We start from the raw sequence: 25,454 nt of genomic DNA, 5'->3' as shown, positions 1-25,454 counted from the left end.
TTTTGACACAAAGGTGAAGCCGAAGAAGCCTTTTGATTGGTACTCACTGATGGATGCGAGCAACCCAAAGAAGAAATTTCAGCATCCTACCACCATAGGCCAGTATGATGACCCAGCACTGGTAGCTTCTGAGATAGTTGATGTTCCATCCACTTCGGCTGAGCCTTCCTCCAGTGCCTCAGCTATGCCTCCGCTATCATCCACAACCCTTACTACAACTCAAACCCCAACTCTAAAGTTGTCTGACTTATCTAGCACTGTTGCAGCACAGTCTACTTCTCAGGCACCTCAGGCTCCTTCTACCATTTATGAAACCCTAAAGAATATTTTGGAGAACCATAAGACAATCATGAGCAACTTGGTACAACACGGGTCAGTGATTGAAGAGTTGGGAAAGGAAGTAAAGAAGATGAGGAAGTCCCAGACCAGCAAGAAGTCATTGTATAAGATCCGGAGAGAGGTTCATAGAATTGCTACAGCCGGAGACCTTTCCTTTGACATGTTACTTGACCCGCACCGGTCTGCCTCATATCCTTCAGCCCCATCTGCACCGGTAGCACCAGTTGGCCAGTCTGAAGAGCCAGACATTGCTGCCGAAATTGCTGAGGTAGTGCATGAGATGTTCGCCAACCCAGCCACACCAAGAGTCGAGGATGAAGAGGTCCAGTTAGCTGATCTAGAGAGCGATGATATTGCTGGGGACACAGAGATGTCCAAGGAGCCATAGGGAGTTTTCTTCACCCTTTCCTCTTTTACTCTTATTTTGTTAAGCATTAGGGACAATGCTTACTTTTATTCGGGGGGTAGAGTTTATTTGATACATTTGGTACACTTTGATACATTTGGCCTATAATAATTTGATGATAATTTTTCTTTTTCTTATTTGTATTTATCTGTCTCCTCTCTCTCTTACTATGTATATTTATTCTATCTTTAGTAGTTTTGCTCATTAGCTTCTTTATCTTTGCTTTTGCTTATTAGCTTCTTTATCTTTTTCATATTAGTTTTTGTTTTGTTAAGTAGCTTCTTTTTATGCTTTAGTAGATAATAAGCCTTTGGTTTTCTTAACGCCACGGTTCATTCCAAAGGTAGTTGTTGTGTGAACCGGGTGACTCGTCCCAACGATGGATGGCGTGACAACCTTCTTAAGGGAATGAGTCCGTTTTTGTGTTTAGGTAATAACAGCAGTAGTAATAAATAAAAAGACCTAATTAAGTCATGCTCGAAGAGTCAACCATGCTTCAATTGGTACCAACACACTTAACTATGTGCTTATGATTAAAGACAAGGTTTTTGAAAGAAATAGCTCTAATTAGTGACTTTGTGACTCTTGAGTTGACTTTAGCAATCATCGAGTGGTTTAATTGGACCATAGTGAACTTTAAACTTGAATGTGGTTGTTGTGGGCCCTAAACTCTATCTTCTTTTACAATCTAGTTGCGTGAGGGTGAGATGAATTGTTGCTAGTCCAAGTATCCGTGCAAAGGGTCTAGAACTTGCCCCAAATGTGTTTCAAGGTGAAATCCTAAGTTTTGCTTGGTTTGAGAAGTGATTGCAGGCTTTTCTTGGCCCGTTTGAGCTTTCTATTGCCAACCAATGTCATTATTCGTAATCAACCTCTTTGAGCCTCTAGCCTTTCTCATTTGATAACCATGTATAAGCCTTTACCCGTTTTGTCATGACCCTCTCTTGGCACCTGGACTTTCCTTAATACTCTTGTGAAACAAATGGCTTAAAACATAAGTTTGGGGGAGAGATGAGGAATTTGAAAAATGTATCAAGGCACAAAAAGGGAAAAGAAATGATCTCTATGAAAGAGAAGGCAAGAAAAGAAAAGAACAAAAAGAAAAATGCAAAACGTGAATAAGTGGAAGGATTGATGGATTCAAAAAGAGGAAATGATCCCAAACAGTGATAAATCAAAAATTGAGAAAAAAGAATGAAATGATCAAGAAAGAGTGATGTTAAGTCTCTCTAGTCCCCATTGAAAAGAAAGTGCCTCTAAGAATTGGCAATTGTGAACCGAGAAATGAAAGATGGGGTGCTTAAGGAAAGGTATAACCACTTGTCATGACCCAAACTCCCTCCGTATAACGTCGTGACGGCACCTAGTCTTTACGACTAGGTAACCCAAACAAATTGCAGAAAATAACAAAATGAAAATAAAACTTGGAAACTAACAGCAGTGGATAATTAAATAACTAGTAACAATGCCGCTCGGCATGCTTTATAAATAACACGGTCTTCCTAAAACCCGGAACATCATAAGTCACAAGCTACAGGAGGAAACTAGTATCTTTATACACTAAAGTCTAATAAAAGAAGTACAGATAATTGACATAGGGGAGAATAGAAGGGGACTCCGAGGTCTGCGGACGTGGCAGATGTACCTTGAAGTCTCCGTACAGCAGGGGACACTCTCAGCTAATAGCGGGCTGATAAGAAGTACCTGAATCTGCACACAAAAAATATGTGCAGAAGAGTAGCATGAGTACACCACAACGGTACCCAGTAAGTGCCAAGCCTAACCTCGGTCGAGTAGTGACGAGGTCAGGTCAGGCCCACTGGTATATAATAAATAAAGCCATAGAATATACAGTATAATAAGAGACTAGAATTTAACAAAAGGAAACACAGCAAGGCAACAGTACAACACACAGGGGTAAACAGCAGGGGATCTCCCGAGATACCGCCTCGTAGTCCCAAAATAAATATACAGGGAAAACTCCCGAGGTACCGCCTCGTAGTCTCAAAAGTAAATATACAGGGAGAACTCCCGAGGTACCGCCTCATAGTCTCAAAAGTAAATATGCAGGGAGAACTCCCGAGGTACCGCCTCGTAGTCTCAAAAGTAAATATACAGGGAAAACTCCCGAGGAACCGCCTCGTAGTCTCAAAAGTAAATGTACATGGAGAACTCCCGAGGAACCGCCTCGTTGTCTCAAAAGTAAACACACAGCTCAAACTGATAAATACAACAGTTAACATCAAGATTTCTACAGTTATACTGATAAGGAACAAAGAAAACAGGAAATCAAATAGGCATGCTTCATAGAGTTCAAATAAATAGTTAAAGCACGTAGACATGCGATATTAGACTAAGCAGGATAACTACACATATTGGAATAGCTCAATTAAGAATGAAAATAGACTAATAGTCTTTTAAACAGTATAACTCAAATTAAAGGAAAAACAGGTTGCTACTCAGTAAAATAAATCGGGTTTTACAACAAATAGCCCGTGTAAGTACTCATCACCTCACGTACACGACGCTCACATATAACAACAGTACCAAATCCTAAGGGGATTTCCCCTACACAAAGTTAGGCAAGTCACTTACCTCGAACCAAGCTCAATCAATCGATAACAATGCCTTTTCCACGAATATACTCTGAATGGCCCAAATCTAGCCAAAATCAAATACAAACCATAAATACAACTATAAGAAATTAATCTAATTAATGAAATTAAAGCTAAAGCAAGAATTTAGAAAATCGCCTCAAAAGGTCGACACAGGCCCACATCTCGAAAGTGGGTAAAAGTCACAAAATATGAACACCCATTCACTCACGAGCTCATTCGTTCCAAAATTATCCAAATCCGATATGAAAATCCCAATCAAAACTCAAAAACTCATTTGAAGAACCTTCAAACTTGTTTCCCAGATTTCACAACCAAATTCCTAAATTAAAGGATAGAATTAATGATAGATTAGTGGAATATAACCATATATGGGTTAAGAATCGTAACCCAAAAGCTTCCTCTGCAAATCTCCAAAATTATCGCCCAAATCCGATTTCTCAAAGTCCCAAAATTAAAAATGGGATAAAACCCTCGAACTTGGCCTTTTCTGTCCAGCAATTTCGCATCTGCGGGCCTATAATCGCACCTGCGATTCCGCACCTGCAGAAATTCCATCGCATGTGCGGACTTAACTTAAGTCCCCTGGGTCCGCATCTACGAGAGAAGCACCACACCTGCGGATGCACTCCTGCGACCAAGGAACCGCACCTGCGACCCTCACCGCTCCTGCGTACGGACCAACTGCAGAAGTGAGGCCGCTTCTGTGCAATTACCTCTGCACCTGCGAACCTAGCTTGGGCTGCCAAATCCCGCATCTGCGCTCCTTCATCTGCATGTGCGAGTCCGCACCTACGGTCTCCCCACCACAGGTGCGAAACCACAAGAATCCCGCTCCTGCGGCTACAAGACCACATCTGCGCCTATCGCAGGTGTGAAAACCCATTGCACCTGCGGCTAACACTCGCACCTGCGCCCAGCTGCCCGCTTTGGCGACCATCGCAGGTGCGGAAAAATCTTCGCACATGCGGCTTCTGCTTAACTCATCCTTGGCCACCTATGCGGTCCCATCCCCGCTTCTGAGAGCTCGCACCTGCGGTTCCCACTCTGCAGGTGCGATTACACCAGCAACAACATCACTTCAACTGCCCTTTCAAATCCAAAACCAAGTTCGAAACCTCTCGAATTCCACCCGATTCCCCCGGGACCTCAACCAAAGATGCCCACAAGTCATATAACCCAATACGAACTTAGTCGAACCTTTGAATCTCTTAAAACAACATCTAAACACCGATTACACCTGGATTCAAGCCTAAAGAACTTCTAAACTTCTGAATTCCGCAAACGACACCGAAACCTATCAAACCACGTCCGATTGACCTTAAATTTTGTACACAAGTCCTAAATGACACCACGAACCTACTCCAATTCCCGAAAATCAAATCCGATCCCGATATCAAATTTTCACTGCCGGCCAAAATCGCCAAAATTCCAACTTTCGCCAATTCAAGCCTAATTCTACTACAGACCTCCAAATCACAGTCCAGACACGCTCCTAGGTCCAAAATCACCCAACAGAGCTAACGGAACCGACGAAACTCCATTCCGGAGTCGTCTTCATACAATTTCGACTACGGTCAAACTCCTAAGATATAAGCTTCCGTTTTAGGGACTAAGTGTGTCAAAACACCCCAATAAAAAACAAGACCTCCCGGCAAGTCACATAAGCAAAAACAAATACGAAAAAAATAGTAAATAGGGGATCGGGGCTAATACACTCAAAACGACCGATCGGGTCGTTACACTTTTAAACTATTTAGAAAAACAATCATTCATACAATTGTTAGAATAATAGTAGAAGTAGAAATCAAAACTCATTGTGGAAGTGCAAATTTAGTTAATTCATTCGCTTTCTTCAAGTATATACTCCTAACACCTCTTATAACTCCCTGTGGATTCGACCCCGACTCATAGTTGCGTAATTTATATTACATACGACCGTATCATATCTCTTATCGAGGTGTGTTGTGGACGTCATCGTTAGCCCAACAACCTTCCCACTAATGATTAATCCCAAAACATTTGCAAATATTGTAGGCTTTGACTTGGTTAATGCTATAGGCCATTGGCATGTTGAAAACGTGATATGGATCTTTATAGTGTGCGTATGGACCACCTTTGGTGCTACAACACAGGTCGTACGCGTCGAATTGGGGTGGACACACTATAATATAAAAATGTAAACCGAACTGAAACCGAAGCTTAATGGCTTATTGGTATCGGTTTAACGGTTTAACGGACGGGGAACGGATTGAAATTTTTTTATTAACGGCTTATCGGTTTGGGGGCGGATTATTCAATTTTCTCAACGGATAATCACACACACACACACACACACACACACACACACACACACACACACACACACACATATATATATATATATATATATATATATATATATATATATATATATATATATATATATATATAATAATTTGTTTTTATCCATATATATATTAAATATCAAAAACTCTTCCACTTCTTCCAGCTATTTGCTTAGCTTATTCTCCCACCCTACTATAAGATTGTTTAAGCTGCTGTTTATGGTTCACCTCTGCTTTTGTTTTTTAAAACTAATGCCCGCTGTCTATGTTTAATAGAAGAACAACAGTGTTGTTGCCACAACATTTATCCCTTAATATTGACAATAGTACTGTCTTGAATTATGTTCTGGGAAAATAGCGCATCTGCGTTTCCTGTAAATTGTTTACTACTTATAATCCATCCCTATTTCTATACATAACTGTCTTTTGCTCGGTATTGTTTGTATGGTTAATGATATAGCGTGAAATGCCTGGTTGAGAGTTTAAGTTAGAAATTTGAAGTTGTTGTTTGAACTTTTTATTTCCTTATAGAATTTATTTCCTATAATTTTTAGTGATTGTATCGAATTATTTTGGCTAGATTCGAGCCAGACAGAGTTGGATAATCATGGAAAAGGCAAAATTGTGGATTAAATTGGAGCAAGACGAGGTAAGTCTCTTGTCTAACCTTGTGAGGGGGAAATTACCTCATAGGTGCTTAAAATTAAATAATTGTTGCTAATTGTGGGGGGGCTACGTACGCACGTACTGACGAGAGTCCGTGCGTAGCTACTATTAATGCTAAAGTCCGGGTACTTTAGGACACAGAGCATGCCTTACTTGTGTAAATTGTATTCTTTGATTTATTTATATTAATTGATATCTATATGAATATATTGTGAATTGTTAGATAAAGATATTAAAGGATGGAAATCCCATAGGCTTGATTGTCTGTTTTAATCAATTAATTATTAAAAGAAATTTTTTTCCTCCCAAATTCATCTTATAATAAATACACTCTCCTTCCGGAGGCAGAAAATGTCCTCCTTTCTTGTGGAGTGGGCCGAATGCCTCGGCAGGATAGATGCATCTATGGATCGCGCTGCACGTCCCTCGGCAGTGTACACGACACTCTGGATCGGGTCGTACGTCCTCGGCAGAAATCGTGCTTAATAATAATAATTACACGATACTTTAATAATTTATTTCAGCTTGTGAAGCTAATTAATAAATTGAAAAATCCTTGGAATTTAATGAATTATTATTCTTGCTTGTTAAGGAATTAATTGTTACTCCTGTAAATGAGATTTAATTGATAAATTGGAAATTATTTGAATCGAAGGAATTTAATTAATATATTGAGAATTGTTACATTTGAAGGAATTTGATTATTTTCGCTGATTAAATAAATTATTGTAAATTCTGTAAATCATGCTGAGTTAAAAATCCTAGTTTTATTTCAGTTATTATTATTGACCCATAGTGAGTGTCAAAGTCGGCCATCTCGTCTCTACCACTTCGAGATTAGGCTTGATACTTACTGGGTACATGTTGTTTACGTACTCATACTACACTTGCTGCACTTTTTGTGCAGGATCTGAGACAGGTACTAGTGGAGGACCTATCATCACATACCCACGTCATCCCGAGGCATAGTGGTGAGCTGCCTTTCTGAGCCATTCTGCAGCTACCAATGTCTCTTCTTATATTTACATTCTGTCTATTTCATTTCAGACAGTATTTGAAGTTTTGTATAATCTACTAGATGCTCGTTCACTTATGACACCAGGTCTTGGCACACACATTGGTAGAGTTTGGGTTTATATTTTCTTGGTTTTAAATTTTATCAAATGTATGCTTAATTTATTAGTTGGCTTGCTTAACTGTAGTGTTGGACGCCATCACGACCTACAGGTAAAATTGGACCGTGACAATATTTTTGACATTAATGAAAAAGTCAATACTGGAATGATTCTACTATCTTGTTACCTCCCACATCAGTTATAAAATAGGAGCAGTTATGTATTTTAAGTCACAGGAAACTAAACCCTTTTTTTTATTTAATGGAGTGGACTAAGAATATCGTGTACAAATAATATAAAATTGGATTGCAGAGATACAAACTCACTCAATTTTTCAATATACGAGAATTAAAAGTTTTGATCGGCCAATGCTAATTCAAAATATTTTTTCATTTGGATCGTATATTTATTTATCAATAACGTATGCTAGTTGTGCTATTAAGATTACCCGAGAGAAACTTACCTCACATTACCTTTTCAAAAGTCAGAATGACGCATGATGGTCAAGCATATATTTTATAGGAAAACGTTCAGTTAAGAAAAATTTTACATAAGGTTCGTGCTTTTTTTTTTTAAACTAAGGAACCAAAGTTCCTCAAATGACTTTGCAAAAGCTGTAGTAGCTCCCCAATTTCTTGTACTTCTTTTGGTCTTTGGTTTAGTACGTAACTCTTGGTTGCATCATTATATACTTCTGATTCTTATAATAAGATCTATATAACCAGGATACGAGATGAAAAAGATCAAACCAAACTTACAACAAATATTAGAAACTCGTTCATTGAAATGGATATTGATAATGCAACAAAATAAATAAGTAAAACATGGAGTAGTTATTAGTTTACATTTAAGTATTTTCGTTTATAAAGTAAAATACTTAAGAATATGAATGGATTTGTAAGAAGAAAATACTTAGCATTGGAAACTTTCATAACAAATAAAGAACCTATGAGAAAAACAAATAAGAAAATGAATTAATTAAAAAGGATTAGAAAATGTATCTTAGCATTAGCATTATATGCCTTATCACAATGTACTGGTCTCCTCAACCTTATTGTTACTTCAGTTATGTTTGATACCATTCTTTGAAATTGCTAAATGAGAAAGAAAAGCTTATCTCTTCAAGATGAATATTAGGCACGGCAGGAACATACCTTTTATGATGTAGGACAATTTTGTAGATGTAAGTAACTCAATTGATTAGGGTATCGTGCTGATAACATGTTATAAAATAAAAACAACTTAGTAAAACATAAACAAGACATGTTGTTATATGAAATAAAAGCAATTTAGTAAAACATGAACAAGAAATGGAGATAGAGAGAAGGAAGAGATTTTCTTCTTCAATTGTGTGTATTTTTTTATCTATTACAAGGCATTTATATAGGCATGAAAAATGAAGAAAAATATATCATTGAATATGTCATTAAGCATAGAAATATGTCATTAAGAATTTGAGAAGATCATGGAGGAAGAGTAGACATCCACTATAATTTGATTTTTCTTATAACACCTTTTTAATTAAAAATCCTTTTTCAATTTTGAATTAATTGGTTACTCTATTTGAATTAATAAATATAGATATCTTATAATTAGCTATATTAAAAAATGAAAATATTTACGAAAATAACTACTCATTCAAATTGGGGAGTAGTTTCAAGTTAGAGTTTTAAAGTTATTTTAAATCTATATCTATATATAATAAAAGGAGAGGTAAAAAAATATTATTAAGATAAGTGGCATAACAACAAAAAGCCAAGTGGTATTATTAAGATAAAATAACTACCTTTTTAACAAAAAAACCTTTTTAAATTTTGAATTAATTGGTTACGTTATTTGAATTAATAAATATAGATATCTTATAATTAGCTATATTAAAAAAACAAAAATACTACTCATTCAAATTGGGGAGTAGTTTCAAGTTGGAGTTTTAAAGTTATTTTAAATCTATATCTATATATAATAAAAGGAGAGGCAAAAACACATTATTAAGACAAGTGGCATAACCACAAAAAGCCAAGTGGTATTATTAAGACAAAATAACTACCTTTTTAATAAAAAAACTTTTTAAATTTTGAATTAATTGGTTAATCTATTTGAATTAATAAATATAGATATCTTATAATTAGCTATATTTAAAAAAACGAAAATATAAACGAAAATAACTACTCATTCAAATTGGGGAGTAGTTTCAAGTTGGACAAAAAGCCAAGTGGTATTATTAAGACAAAATAACTACCTTTTTAACAAAAAAAAACTTTTTAAAATTAATTGGTTACTCTATTTGAATTAATAAATATAGATATCTTATAATTAGCTATATTAATAAAACGAAAATATAAATGAAAATAACTACTCATTCAAATTGGGGAGTAAATTTTTTCTAATATAGTAGTCTATATATATACATACATATGATGCCAAGTGGTATAACCATAAGACGCCAAGTATAGATTTTTAGGACAAAGCTCCAACAAAGTTGGTATTTTAAAATTATTTTAAATAAAAAACAAAATTTTAAAAAAATAAAATTTGCCAATTCAAATTTGGGAGTAGTTTCGAGTTGGAGTTTTAAGGCAAAATAAACTATCTTTCTAACTAAAAAATCTTTTAAATTTTAAATTTTGAATTAGTTGGTTACTCTATTTGAATTAATAAATATAGATATCTTATAATTAGCTATAAGTGGGTTGCTCTAGTGGTAAGCACCCTCCACTTCCAACTAAGAGGTTGTGAGTTCGAGTCACCCCAAGAGCAAGGTGGGGAGTTCTTGGAGGGAGGGAACCGAGGGTCTATCGGAAACAGACTCTCTACCCCAGGGTAGAGGTAAGGTTTGCGTACACACTAATTGGGGAGTAGTTTCAAGTTGGAGTTTTAAAAATATATTAAAAAATAAAAACAAAATTAGCTATAATAAATGGAAATATATAAAAAGAAATACCCATTCAAATTGGGGAATAGTTTCAAGTTGAAGTTTTAAAATTATTTTAAAATAAAAAAACGAAAATAAAGAAATAAAATAACTTTCAATTCAAATGAAAAATACAAAAAGTCAAATGGCATTGATAAGACAAACTATTTTTCAAGTGGCATTCAAACTAGGGAGTAGTTTCAAGTTGGAGTTTTATTAAAATTAAAAAACAAAAATAAGAAAAAACTAAATTAGCTACAGTAAAAAAACGAAAATATTAGAAAAATAAATTACCTATTCAAACCTTTGAATTTTACATTTTGAATTAATTGGTTACTCTATTTAAATATAACGGCTCAGCCGGTCGTTTTGAGTGTATTAGCCCCGATCCCCTATTTACTGTTTTTTCTGTATCTGTTTCTGCTTATGTGACTTGCCGGGAGGTCTTGTTTTTGGTTTCGGAGTGTTTTGGGACACTTAGTCCCTAAAACGGAAGCTTAAGTCTTAGAATTTTGACCGTAGTCGGAATTGTGTGAAGACGACTCCGGAATGGAGTTCCGTCAGAATCAATTCCACGGAATCAATTACGTCATAATTTCAACGGTGCACGCCCACACGCCTATCACCTAGCATGTGCGTCATCTCCAACCAAATCACATAACACGTATATTCAGTGTTCATACCCTCAGCTCCAAGTTTAGAAGTGTCACTTACCTCAACAAGACGAACCCAATGTCGAGCAAGCTAATCAATACTCAGAAAATTCCATTCCGCGCGTATCCACCTTTGAATGCCTTCTTGTCTCCTCAATTCAATGCCAACGATCCGAAACTGAAATTCACCCCTTAATGATACTACAACGATCTACTATACTAAGCAACTTCAATCTACAATATCAACATCCAATGGAACCAACATTAGTAACCAATTCCATAGTTTAGGCCATTTAGACAATTTACCAAATACCTAGTGAGCATACATTTATACATTTCTTAACCATAGAATTAGTTCTTCCAACTACTATCATTTACCAATAATTCATCCCACCATCATTCTTTAACAACTTATAATCCTAACATCACATGTGTGACCAACCATTCTCACCCAACCAACAAAATTCTATCAAATAATCACTTTTCAATTTCTACAATGGGTATTCATTTAAATTGAGAATTTATGGCTTCCAATCACTATACCATGAGTTTCAATACTTGATTCATACTCATATTTCTATAATAAATTCATACATGTATACACAATACTCTCACACCCAAAAATCATACTTCTTATGACCTACTTTAAATCCAAATCCCGAAATTGAAAACTAGGGTATGAAACCTTACCTCTTTGATGAAAAACTTGAGGGATTTCTTGTTGAATTTTAAGGCTTGGACAAGAATTTGATGTACAAGATACTTCATCTACTTTCTCTCTCTAGAACATTCTCACTTCACTCTAAAATCATCATATAATTGCCCCAAAATAAGCCCCAAAGCCTATTTATCAAAATGGGGTCGGGTTATGAAAATAAAAAAATTAACCCTCTGAAATTAGGTCTTCCGTCGCATAATGGACCGTAGAATGGGTATGTGGGCCGCACAATTGATCGCAAAAATTGCTGTCGCAGAAGCAGTTTCGCGATCGCATAACGATTTTGCGATCGCAAAATTGGTCGCAGAATCGCATTTTTTCAGTATTTGGTAATTTGGTAATAACTTCTTGTAGGAGTGTCCAAATGATGAACGGTTTGAATCATTAGAAACTAGACTCAAATATCTTCCAGTTGATAGGTAATACACCATATAACACTTCGTATCATGAGAGTTATGCTCATTTAAAATTAAATCTTGTGCGAACTCACTTGAAACTTTAGTCTATTATGAAATTTTCTACTTGACTTGGACTTAGGGCGCTCCTTAGACCATAAACCATTCTTAATGCACCTCATACATATATTATCATGATCAATTGATATCATTCACATAATATTTCTTGTCTGTACCCAAAATAATATAATTAGCACACATCGACTTTCTTAATAGCGCTTAAGTACTTCAATTTTTTTTTCCGGGGTGTTACAATTTATGATCCTTTATCAAAATTTTCTTATGCTACAGATCTTTTGTAACATCTTTATTTTCGTCTTAATTATTGTATGTAGCTTTATTTTGTTAACAACTTTTATTTTCGTTATAATTATTGTAGGTATCTTACAATTGATCATTGGATGAAATTCTCAAAATTGTGGGTTTAGATACAGCGGTAACGCCATCTCTAGAGGTAAATTTTATTTGTATTTGAGGTAAACCTTTTAACCTTTAGTGTGTTTTTAAAGTTAAGTAATAATAATGGTTCATGTATTCTCGCAGACTATTACAAATTGAAAAGTTGTTAGATTTGTGGTTTTTGTTTATAATTTTTCATTTATGATCATCAATTTAGTGACTTATTTACATATTTTGTACAAGTTGTTTAGACTTTAGATCATTGCATCCCATAACAAAAAAAGGGTTATATAAATTCAAATTTTATTAATTCAAGACTATTTTGCCTTATGTTTTATAATTAAAATTACTAATTGTTGTGCCAACTCAAGTTGCTCATATTTTCTAAGATTTTTTATTACCTATTTTGATTGATTTTATTATAGATATTACATGATCTAAAAATTGTGTTACTTAGAGAATAAACATTAACAATTGATGTCCCAAGATTTTGACGATTCCGTCGGTTCAAGTAAATAACTCTTCTTAAGAAAAGCTGAAAATAAACTATACGGACATAATCGACAGACTTGTAGTATGACCATAGACCCCTTAAGGTAAAAATAAATAAATAATTTTCTTTACTTTTTGTTCCAGAACTTAAACACATTATTTAATAATACACATAATTGTTAAAAAAATATGCACTTATTGATATAGGGTACACGCGCAAAGCGCGTACCCTAAGACTAGTTCTCTCAAAAGTAGAAAAAACAAATCGAAAATATAATGCCATTTTTTACTAAGTTGAATACATAGATAGAAATATTTTACCGGCATCTTGTATTTGTAATTTGTATGGAATCAATAAATTTATGAAATTTGTCATTTTACGTAAATAGTTATCATTTAATCAATTCTAGTTTATTTACTTTTTCATTATGCATTTACTTATTATGGGTATATATTATCAATCTTATTTTACCTTTCATGGTATTTTTCTATTTAACTCTATTGTGTATTCTATTTGATTTTACCGTTTCATAATGATAAATTCAATAATTCCATATGATAACATTTAGCTCAAAATCAAAACAAATATTTAATAATAGGAGTACAATATAATACAATGGGTAATAATCATCCAAACATTAGGTTGACTTTATGGACGGTCACTCAACTTTTATTTTATTAAATTAAAATCACATTATTTTTTATAATGAAACAATTCATTCAACTTTACTTAATATCTTAGAAAGTCACATGACTTTTTTATTAAGTAGTGATAATAAAATCACTCAACTTCGTTTAAGTATTACATAACGTCATTAATTACAACACATATAGCATTGTGCTGCCAAATTGTGATTTGTTTATTACAAAAATAATTTAATGACTTTTTAAATACATGAGTAAATTTGAATAATTTCATTATTACAAAAAAATAATTTAATAATAAAATAATCTATACTATATTAAAAGCACGGATGTCAGGACCCAAAATCCATTAAAGATCGTGATGGCACCAGACACCACTATCAGGCAAGCCAAAAATAAATACTTAATTTGGTTCTCATTTTAATATTTTTGAAATCATATTTCCTTCAATTAAATGGTAAAAGATGAAATTTAAAAAATAAATAATAATATTTTTAACAATTCCAATACCGCGCAACCCATAATCGCCCCAAAATCCGGTGTCATAAGTGCATAAGTCTCAACTAAGAATGTAAAATAAAATACAACATCTGTCCGAAATACAAATTGGACAGGAAAATATAAATACTCTGAATGAGACTCTACTGGCTGCGGACTCGTAACATGGAATGCAACTCACCTAAGTCCCCGTAATAACCGTGCCTCTACGCCCATAAGGCCACTAGGCATATATGCACTTGCACAAAAATGTGCAGCAAGTGTAGTATGAGTACGTAAATCAACGCGTACCCCGTAAGTATTCCGCCTAACCTCGAAGAAATAGTGACGAGGGGTCGGCTCCGATACTTACTATGGGCTATAAATAAAACGTCAATGATATAAATAAGCATGGATTACGTAAAACAGTTGTAAGCTCAATGTCGTGAAATAAGTAAACAGTTCTTTTGTTCATAAGAAATTTCCAAATTTATTTCCTATTATTTAACAATTTATCTAAGGCCGAGGAGGCAATATCATTTATTGTAAATTCCAAAGCAATCAAGTTCAATCATGCGCAAATCATGCCGAGGTCGTACGGCCCGCTCCAACATAAATATTTAAATTGTGCATTGTCGAGGGTCAAACGGCGCGAACCATAGATGCATCTATTTAATCTGCCGAGACGTTCGGCCCACTCCACAAAAGCTAAACACATTCAACAGTCAATCAAGGATTCTTTAAGGAGCAATTATCCAAGGAAATGTCAATTCTCATTTAACGGTGAAGAAAAATGAAGTTTAACCTTTCAAAAATTCATTTACCAAGTTCAATATGATTTAAGTAATTTAAATTAACAATAAGATTGCAAAATATCGCAAGTATAGCATAATTTGGGTCCTAAACTACCCGGACATAAGCATAATAGTAGCTACGCACGGGCTCTCATCACCTTGTACGTACGTAGCCCCCACAAATAGAAGTACATATTAGATTAATTCACCTATGGGGTAAACTCACCCTTACAAGGTTAGAAATGAGACTTACCTCGCTCCGAAATTCCATCACCGGCTCCCAAGCCCTTCCAATAACTCAAACCGATCCCCAACGCTTCAAAACTAGTCAATAAACATGCAAATCCATAAATATACACTCTAATACTTATTATAATCTAATTTATAACAATTCCTAACTCCGCTTGAAAAGTCGATAAAATCACCCTCGGGCCCACGGGCCCGAATTCCAAAACTTTTCGAAGATAAACCTTACCCATATCACCACAAGCTCAAATATATAATTTATTCCAACTTCCACGTCCAATTTCGTGGTCAACATCCAAAAAGATAATTTCTAGTTTTTCTACCAAACCCCCCCATAATTTCTACTAGTTTCCATGTTTAAATCCTAATATAAACCATGTATTTAACTCACAATACGTGGGAATCACTTACCTTGACATAGATGACGAAAATTCCCCTTCCAAAAGCTCTAAAAATCGTCCATTCAAAAGAAAATTGGAGGAAAATGGCCAAATCTCGTCTTTAAAATGACACTGCCCAGCCCGATTTCTCGCTTCCGCGGTCCAACAGCCGCTCCTGCGGATATTCCATCGCAGGTGCGGTTCAAGCTCGGCCCAACAGCCCCTGCATCTGTGCCCCTTACACGCTTCTGCGACTCCACGTGCGCAAGTGCGGTCCTGCTTCTGTAGAACTCGACCGCATCTGCGGTGCCAGCCTACCCCAGCCAGAACTGCTTCTGCGACACTCTTGGCCATTTCTGCGGCTCCGCACCTGCGGCCAAAACCTTGCAGGTGCGGTTACACTAGAAGACAAATGCTTCAGTTTTCCTTCCAAGTCCAAACTCGATCCGTTAACCATCCGGAATCCACCCGAGGTCCTCAGGATCTCACCCAAATATACCAACACGTCCCAAAACACATTACGAACTTAGTTGAGGCCTCAAATCGCGCCAAACAACATCGAAACTATGAATCACCCTCAAATTCAAACTTAATGAACTTTGAAATTTCAAACTTCTCCAATCGATACCGAAACCTATCAAATCACGTCCGATTAACCTCAAATTTTGCACACAAGTCATAATTGACATTACGGACCTACTTCAACTTTCAGAATCGGAATCCGACCCCGATATCAAAAAGTCCACTCCCGCTCAAACTTCTCAAAATTAACCAAATTTCCAACTTTTGCCAAATGAGCCCGAAATGACCTATGGGCCTCCAAATCCATATCCGAACGCGCTCCCAATACCAGAATCACCATACGGGGCTATTCCTGGACTCAGAATCCTAAACGGACATCGATAGCATTGAAATGCACTTCAACTCAAATTTAGGGAATTCTTCCAAAATGCCAACTTCCATAATAGGCACCGAAATGCTACCGGGTCATCCAAAACCCGCTCCGTGCATATGCCTAAGTCCAAAATTATCATACGAACCTGTTGGAACCTTCAAATCCCGATTCCAAGGGCGTTTACTCAAAAGTCACACTTTAGTCAATTCCTCCAACTTAAATCTTCCGAAATTAGAATTTTCTTTCCAAATCAACTCTGAACTTCCCGAAATTAAATTCCAATTATATGTACAAGTTGTAATACCCGAAGTGAAGTTGTCAGTGTCTCAAACCGCTGAATGACGCGCTAGAGCACAAAACGACTGGTCGGGTCATTACAACGGAGGCCTTTAGCGAAATGTAGTTCGCCTTTTTTACCCCTTAAAAATCAAATTTCATAGTGGAGAAAGTTGTAATTAATTATTTTCCTAATAATTTAGGATTTTAAAATCAACTAAAATTTGATCATTAAATCTTTCTTTCTTGAACTAGGTAAACAAATACAATTATTTAGGAAGCGATTAAAACATTACCTTACATAAATCAAACAATTAGTTTTTGGAAGCGTACCCTACAATTTTCTTCAAGAATTATTTAAAATACCTTACAATACTGGAACTAATGGAACATGTGTTTACTGGAAGGTAGAAACTTGTCATATGTATTTCTCTTGAGATTGATATACTTTCAAGATGTTTTATCTATATACTATTACTTTCTTAGAATAATATTTATTTGTTCTTTCTATTTGATGCAATTGTTTATTCTCTTGCTTGGTTTATGTCAAAGTTATAAGTTTTATAATAATTTATCAGAGATTGTGGCAGACTCTGGTAAGATCTTGATATCCAATCATATATAAATCTCTAAAATTTATATGGGTTTGCGACTTGAGATAGATGGGTATTCAATTATTTTTAGTTTTTGCTCATTTTTTCTGAAGAAATTTTTGGAAGATTTGTTGGATGCTTGGAACTCTTTGTCCCGTTCTAAATCTCAAATATTCCAAAAATTTCTAGAACGGGATAAAGAATTCCAAGCATCCAACAAATCTTCCAAAATATTTTTGAGAAAGAATGAGCACAAAAAAATTAATTGAATACCCTCCTATCTCAAGTCGCAAACCCATATAAATTTTAGAGATTTATATATTGTCACGACCCAATTTTCCCTATAGGCCGTGATGACGCCCAACGTCGCCGCTAGGCAAGCCGACGGTGAACTAGTCATGTGTTTATTCTTTTAAAAATTTCAAAGTAGCTGATTTTTATTTATTAAATTGATCGAAAGTGAAAAATTATAGTAAAGTCAGGCGTAAACTAATGAAAGAGCAAATATGGTGAAATAAATACTCAAAACCATAAAGTGTCTACTAGCATGTTTCCAAGACCCGGTGTCACAAGTGTATGAGTAACTAGTAGAATATACAAAACACATATGCTACTGTCTGAAATAAGATAGACAGAAAGTAATTACAAAAGAGAGACTACGGGTGCTGCAGAACGGACTCAGAAAGAAGCCCACTATGCTTCAAGGTAACAGGTGTGCCTGAATGAATGCCAGATGCACCTGCCTCAGATCTTGCACGATTAGTGCAAAAGTGTAGCATGAGTACATAAACAACATATACCTAGTAAGTATCCAGTCTAACCTCAAAAAAGTAGTGACGAGGGGTCGACATCGACACTTACTATGGGCCAACAATTAAAATAAAGAAATTCTAGATAGGCATGGAATACGTGAATAATAATAATAACATAATAGCAAGCAGTGAATAAATTATTATTTAACTGATAATCAATTTAAAAATATCCAACTAACACGTACTAACTCCAACAAATTTCGGGCCAATAAATAAATTATAACCTCTCAAGTCATAAATATAATATCAACTGTAATCGGGCTCCGAGCATTATCACGTACGATTTATTCCAAGGTCGTACGGCCCGATCCAGAATAATATGTACAATGCCGAGGGTCGAATGATACGAACCATAGATGCATCTATTATACTGCCGAGACGTTTAGCCCGCTCCACAAGAAGAGAAATTACTCTACGAACATCCGATTTAAAAGCTATCCCAAGACTAATACACAAGGAAGCACAATTTCTATTGAAGGTCAAGTAACCCGCCCAAACAACCGGTCGGGTCTTTACATTCTCCACCTCTTAAACAAACGTTCGTCCTCGAACGAATCTAGGATCATACCTGGAGTGATAAATAGGTGTGGGTATCTGCTCCGCATGTCCTCCTCGGTCTCCCAAGTCACCTCCTCGACTGGTTGACCCCTCCACTGAACCTTTACCGTAGAAATCTTCTTGGACCTCAATTGGTGAACCTTCCTGTCAACAATGGCGACTGGTTCCTCCTCATAACCCAGGATCTCATCTAGCTGAACCATGTTGTAGTCTAACATATGCAACCTGTCGGCATGATACTTCCGGAGCATAGACACGTGGAAATCCGGATGAACTCCCGATAGACTGGGAGGCAAAGCAAGCTCATAAGCAACCTCCCCAACTCGCCTCAACACCTCAAATGGGCCTATAAACCTTGGGCTTAACTTGAACTTCTTCCCGAACCTCATGATTCCCTTCATCGGTGCGACTTTCAAGAGAACCTTCTCGCCTACCATAAATGATAAATCATGTGCCTTCTGATCCGCGTAACTCTTTTGTGTGGACTATGTTGTGCAAAGTTGCTCTTGAATCAACTTTACTTTCTCCAAGGCATCTTTCACTAAACCAGTACCATATAACCTAGCCTCGCCGGTCTCAAACCATTCGATGGGCGAACGATATCGCCGACCACACAAAGCCTCAAATGGAGCCATCTTAATGTTGGACTGATAACTGTTGTTATAAGCAAACTCAGCCAAATGCAAGAATCGATCCCACTGCCCTCCGAAGTCAATCACACGTGCTTTGAGCATATCCTCCAAGATCTGAACTGTCTCCTCTGACTGCCCGTCGGTCTGTGGATGAAAAGTTGTGCTGAGCTCTACCCGAGTCCCCAACTCACTCTGTATTGCCCTCCAGAAATGCGAAGTAAACTGAGGGCCTCTATCTGATATGATGGAAATAGGCACACCATGCAACCGAATAATCTCCTGAATGTAAATCTTGACCAATCTCTCTGATGAATACGTAGTCATAACCGGAATGAAGTGTGCCGATTTGGCCAACCTGCCGACAATGATCCAATCTACATCAAACATCCTCAAGGTCTGCGGCAACCCAACTACGAAGTCCATAGTGATGTGCTCCCATTTTCACTCAGGTATAACCATCTGCTGGAGTAGGCCATCTGGCCTCTGGTGGTCATACTTAACCTACTGGAAATTTAGGCACCTCACTACATATTCAACTATATCCTTCTTCATCTGCCGCCACCAATAATGTTGCCTCAGGTTGTGATACATCTTCATAGCACCTGGATGAATAGAATACCGATAACTGTGTGCCTCTTCTAGAATCTTCTCCCTCAATCCATCAAAATCAAGAATACATAGACGGCTCTAAAGTCGCAGAACACCATCCTCACCGATAGTAACCTCCTTGGCACCACCCTGTAGTACCATCTCTCTAAGAACCAGCAAGTGTGGATCGTTGAACTGATGAGCCTTGATCTACTCGAATAATGAATATTGAGCGACGACGCATGCAAGAACTCAATTGCACTCTGAAATATCCAACCTCGCAAGTCTGTTAGTGTCATGCCCCAAAACCGAGGAGCGCGACCGGCGCTCAACCGAGTGAACCTGACCGAGCAAGCCCGTTAGATTTCATTCTACCCAAACTCATCTATGAATAGAGATAATACATATTATCATTAATTAGACAAAAATGTATTCATGTCTACAATACCAATTCATTTTCAATAGTTTCATCATTTTTAAAGTCTCAAATGGACAAGTAATACGTCCACAACATAACATAGTTTGTCTTTCCCCAGCACCAATACACAACCCACATTATGTCTACGGAGCCTCTATAGATAAACAAGAGTACAATGATAATGCCGGCAACAAGGCTCCGTCTATACCTCAAACAGAATACACAAAGTACAAAAGATTCATGACCCCAGAATGAAGTAGGGCTCACCAAGTCAGCTGGGAAGAAGGTGCACTGCTATCACTGACCAATATCTTCTATTGTGGAACCACCTGTATCCATTGAAAGATGCAGCGCCTCCAGCAAAAGGGACGTTAGTACTGTCGAATAGCACTAGTATGTATAACTAAACACCCTCTCAATAGAATAACAAATAATACAAATAAGATTATCATAATATCAATGAAAGCCTTAATCAACATTAAACCTCAATTTAGGATCAAGACAGTGTTCAAATTAATTTCCATATCTCACATTGGGAGATTTTTAGTATCGATATACCATTGTCCACAATACTATTATTCACAATATCGGTACCACCGTACTCTTAGTACGGAGTCTGATCATGACCCGATCGGCTAGGCCATCTCATTAGAGACATCAACCACAATTTCTCTCAATATCAATACCACCATCTTTAACACGGAGTCCGATCATGACCCGATCGGCTAGGCTATCCATTAGGGACATCAACCATAATTACCATTTCAATTACAATTTCCAGTACAATCACCACCATGTGTGCGGCATGGTGTCCGATCATGACCCGACCGGCTAGGCTGTCTTATTTGAGACATCAACCTTTTTATATAGATCATCGCATTTCATAATACTTTCACATCTTTTCATTTTATTGGCACTAGTGGCCATAATTATAAGATCATTCTTGGCACGTTGGCCATATTCAGTATTTCCTGCTCACATTATCAATTTCAATATCATCCTCATCATCAACAATAAACACAATTCAAATCAAAGTGTGTAGTACACATGTGAGCAATTTAGAGTCTAATGCACATAGAGATATTCCACAAAATTTGGCATAATAGCCTTCATTTGAACTTGACTTAAAGTCGAAACATTATCAATGCACAGCCCATATTTTAACACATCCTCAATTGGTAACATAACATGAATAGAGCATTTGGGATGCTTGTTGAACATATATTTTTCAACACAATCTTACTCGGAATAGCCAATTTCATAATGAATCACCCGAGATTTACATAATTTACATTAATATCGTGGTATTCAATTCTAAGAGAAGAGTTTAGCCAACATACCTCACTTGAGCTTCCTTACACTCTATATGTTCCGGAATTCTTAGCAACTTCAATCTATTTTAGAAATATAACAAATTGAACCAAAATTAGGAAGATGATCATGGTTCTAGCTTATTTGAGCATTTTATCAAACACTAGATGTGCATTAAGGTTTCAAGATCCTTTCATGGAGGATTCCATCATCCCACAACCCAACTTTTACCATTTTTAGCTCAACAATCTTTCTACACCTTTTGATAACACATGCATGTAAAATAAACAACCCTCTTGCCCAGAAATTATCTTGCTCATTATCCATTTCTACACAAAATTCGAAATTGAGAGTTAGGGTGTAAAATCTTACCTCTAGGATGAAGACCTAGTGATTTTCCCTTCTCAATCTTCCAAAACTTGGGCAAGAATTGAAGAACAATTATTGGAGAACACCTTCTCACTCTAGGGCACCCTCTCTCACTCTAAAATGTCAAATAATAGCTCAAAAATGACCCAAAGAGTGTATTTAACGAAATAGGGTCGGGTTTTAAAAACTCAAAAAATGGAGCTCTGGAACAGGTTCTGCGGTCGCATATGCGATCGCATAATGGTTATGCGGACCGCATATCGGTCGCATAATTGGTTACAAAATAGCCAAAAGAACTGCATGTGTATGCGGTTACTATGCGGTCTGCATAATTGTTATGTGGTTGCATAATGCACCGCATAACAGTTATGCGGTCGCATAGTCGACCGCATAGCTGCTTCCAGAATAGCCCTCACCTGCTCACTTCTGCGGCCATTATGCGACCCGCAGAGTGATTATGCGGTCGCATAATGGACCGCATAAATGCACATTTCCGGCAAATATTTTCCTTTACTTCCCCGCTTAGGATCATTCGTCCTCGAATGAGGGTAAAAATCCATCATTAGCATCTTATGCAGCACAGTTTCTTTCATACCACTTTCGAGCAGCCCCTAATTTGACTAACTCCCAAAATTTTCAAAAGTTTCCCTTGTAACTAGGCCTATCCACCTGTCAGAGGGCCCCAGAAACACATCCTAACAATATATACGTATTCCAACGACGTAACATAATACAAAACAATACCAAATGTGGTCTCATAAGCAATATACATCCAGAAAGGAACACCCTTAATGCCAATTGTTCACATGATACAAAATTCATAAAAGGTAAGTCTTATAATTCTTTCCTAGATCACAACTTTAAATACATGGTCATTCAAACAAATAAGGATACTTTTTCTTCATTTCTCCCTCGGTCTCCCAAGTAGCCTCTTTAACCTGTTGGTTTCGCCACAACACTTTCACGGAAGCAATTTCTTTATTTCTCAATTTTCGAACTTGCCGATCAATAATAGAAACCGGAATCTCTTCGTAAGTCAATTTCTCGTTTACCTCAATGGTCTCAATCGGAACAATAAGTGTCGGATCTCCAACTACTTTCTTCAACATAGACACATGAAACACCGGGTGTACTAATGACATCTCAGGTGGTAGCTCAACCTTGTACGCCATCTCACCGATCCTCTGAATTATTTTGTACGGTCTGACATACCTCGGACTCAATTTCCCTTTCTTACCAAATCGCATTACACCTTTTATGGGGAAAACTTTCAGGAAAACCCAATCATCTTCTCTGAACTCCAAATCCCTACAACGAACATCCGAATAGGATTTCTGATGACTCTGAGCAGTCTTCAACTGCTCCTTAATGATTTTAACTTTTTCCATGGCCTGATGCACGAGGTCTGGCCCTATCAACTCTGCTTCCCCAATTTCGAACCACCCAATGGGAGATCTACATCTCCTACCATATAAAGCCTTGAGCAATGCCATTTGAATGCTAGCGTGATAGCTATTGTTGTAGGAAAATTCTATGAGTGGTAAATGATCATCTCAACTACCTTTGAAGTTTAGAACGCAAGCACGCAACATATCCTAAAGCGTATGAATAGTCCGCTCTGCCTGCCTGTCAGTCTGCGGGTGAAAGGCTGTACTAAGATTCACCTGAGTACCCAAACCTTGCTGAAATTTCTTCCAAATCCGAAATGATGAAAACTGGGGTTCCATGTAACCTGACTATTTCTTTGATATACAGCTGAGCATACTGCTCCGCTGTGTCGATAGACTTAACCGTCAAAAAGTGTGATGACTTCATGAGCTGATCCACAATCACCCAAATTGAGTCAAACTTGCGCGAAGTGCGCGGTAATCTTACCACAAAGTCCATATTAATCATTTTCCACTTCTACATTGGAATTTCTATGTTTTGTGCCAACCCACCAGGCCTTTGGTGCTCGGCCTTCACTTGCTAACAATTTGGACATCTTGCCACAAAGTCTGCCACATTCCTCTTCATATCATTCCACCAATAGACTTCCTTAAGATCATGATACATTTTTGTAGAACCTGAATGCATGGAATACCTAGAAGTGTGAGCTTCAGTCATAATGCTTCCTCGGAGACCATCCGCATTTGGAACACAAGGTCGCCCTTGGTACCTTAGTGTACCATCATTCATGCTAAGAGAAAAGGCCATGGTCTTATGTTTATGAATCCCCTCTCTTAATTTCACCAACAATGGATCGTTATATTGCTTCTCTTTGACTTCCACAACAAGCGATGATTCAGCCCTATTTTGCACAATTACCCCTCCTTCACTAGAGTCCGCAAAAGGAACTCCCAAACTAGCCAATCAGTGAACTTCTTTAGCCAATGGCCTTTGATATGCCTCCAAGTCTGCTAAGCTACCCATAGATTTTCGGCTAAGAGCATCCGCCACAACATTAGCCTTCCCTGGATGGTATAAAATATCAATGTCATAATCCTTGACTAATTCAAGTCATCTTCTCTGCCTCAGATTCAATTCCTTCTGTTTGAAAATATATTGAAGGCTCATATGGTCTGTGAATATATCCACATGGACCCCATATAAATAATGACGCCAAATTTTCAATGCAAATACCCTCGCCGCAAGTTCTAAATCATGTGTTGGATAGTTCTTTTCATGATTCTTTAGTTGCCTAGAAGCATAAGCTATCACCTTCCCATGTTGCATTAGTACACATCCAAGCCCAATTCTTGAAGCATTACAATATACCACAAATCCATCTATACCCTCTGGTAGAGTCAACACCGGTGCCACAGTCAATCTTGCTTTCAATTCCTGAAAACTCTTTTCACAAGCATCTGACCATTGGAACTTAATTACCTTCTGCGTCAATTAAGTCAATGGAGATGCAATAGTAGAAAACCCTCCACAAACATTCTGTAATATCCAGCTAAGCCTAAGAAACTGCGAATCTCTATTGGAGTTGTAGGCCTCGACCAATTCTTCACAGCTGAAATTTTCTGAGGATCAACCTTAATTCCCTCACTGGAAACTACATGACCCAAGAATATGACTGATTCAAGCCAAAATTCACACTTTGAAAACTTTGCATATAACTGGTGCTGATGCAGGGTTTGAAGAACTACCCTGAGATGGTCAGCATGGTCCTCCTGACTTCGTGAATATACAAGAATATCGTCAATGAATACTATCACAAAGGAGTCGAGGAATGGCTTAAAAACATGATTCATAAGATCCATGAAGGCTGTTGGAGCATTAGTTAGCCCAAAAGACATGACTAGAAACTCAAAATGCCCATACCGGGTTCTAAAAGCTGTTTTCGGAATATCCCGCTCTCTGATCTTCAATTGGTGAT

The sequence above is a fragment of the Nicotiana tabacum genome, chromosome 9 (assembly GCF_000715075.1).
Source record: "Nicotiana tabacum cultivar K326 chromosome 9, ASM71507v2, whole genome shotgun sequence".
Lineage (NCBI taxonomy): Eukaryota > Viridiplantae > Streptophyta > Magnoliopsida > Solanales > Solanaceae > Nicotiana > Nicotiana tabacum.
This window is presented reverse-complemented; position numbering follows the sequence as displayed.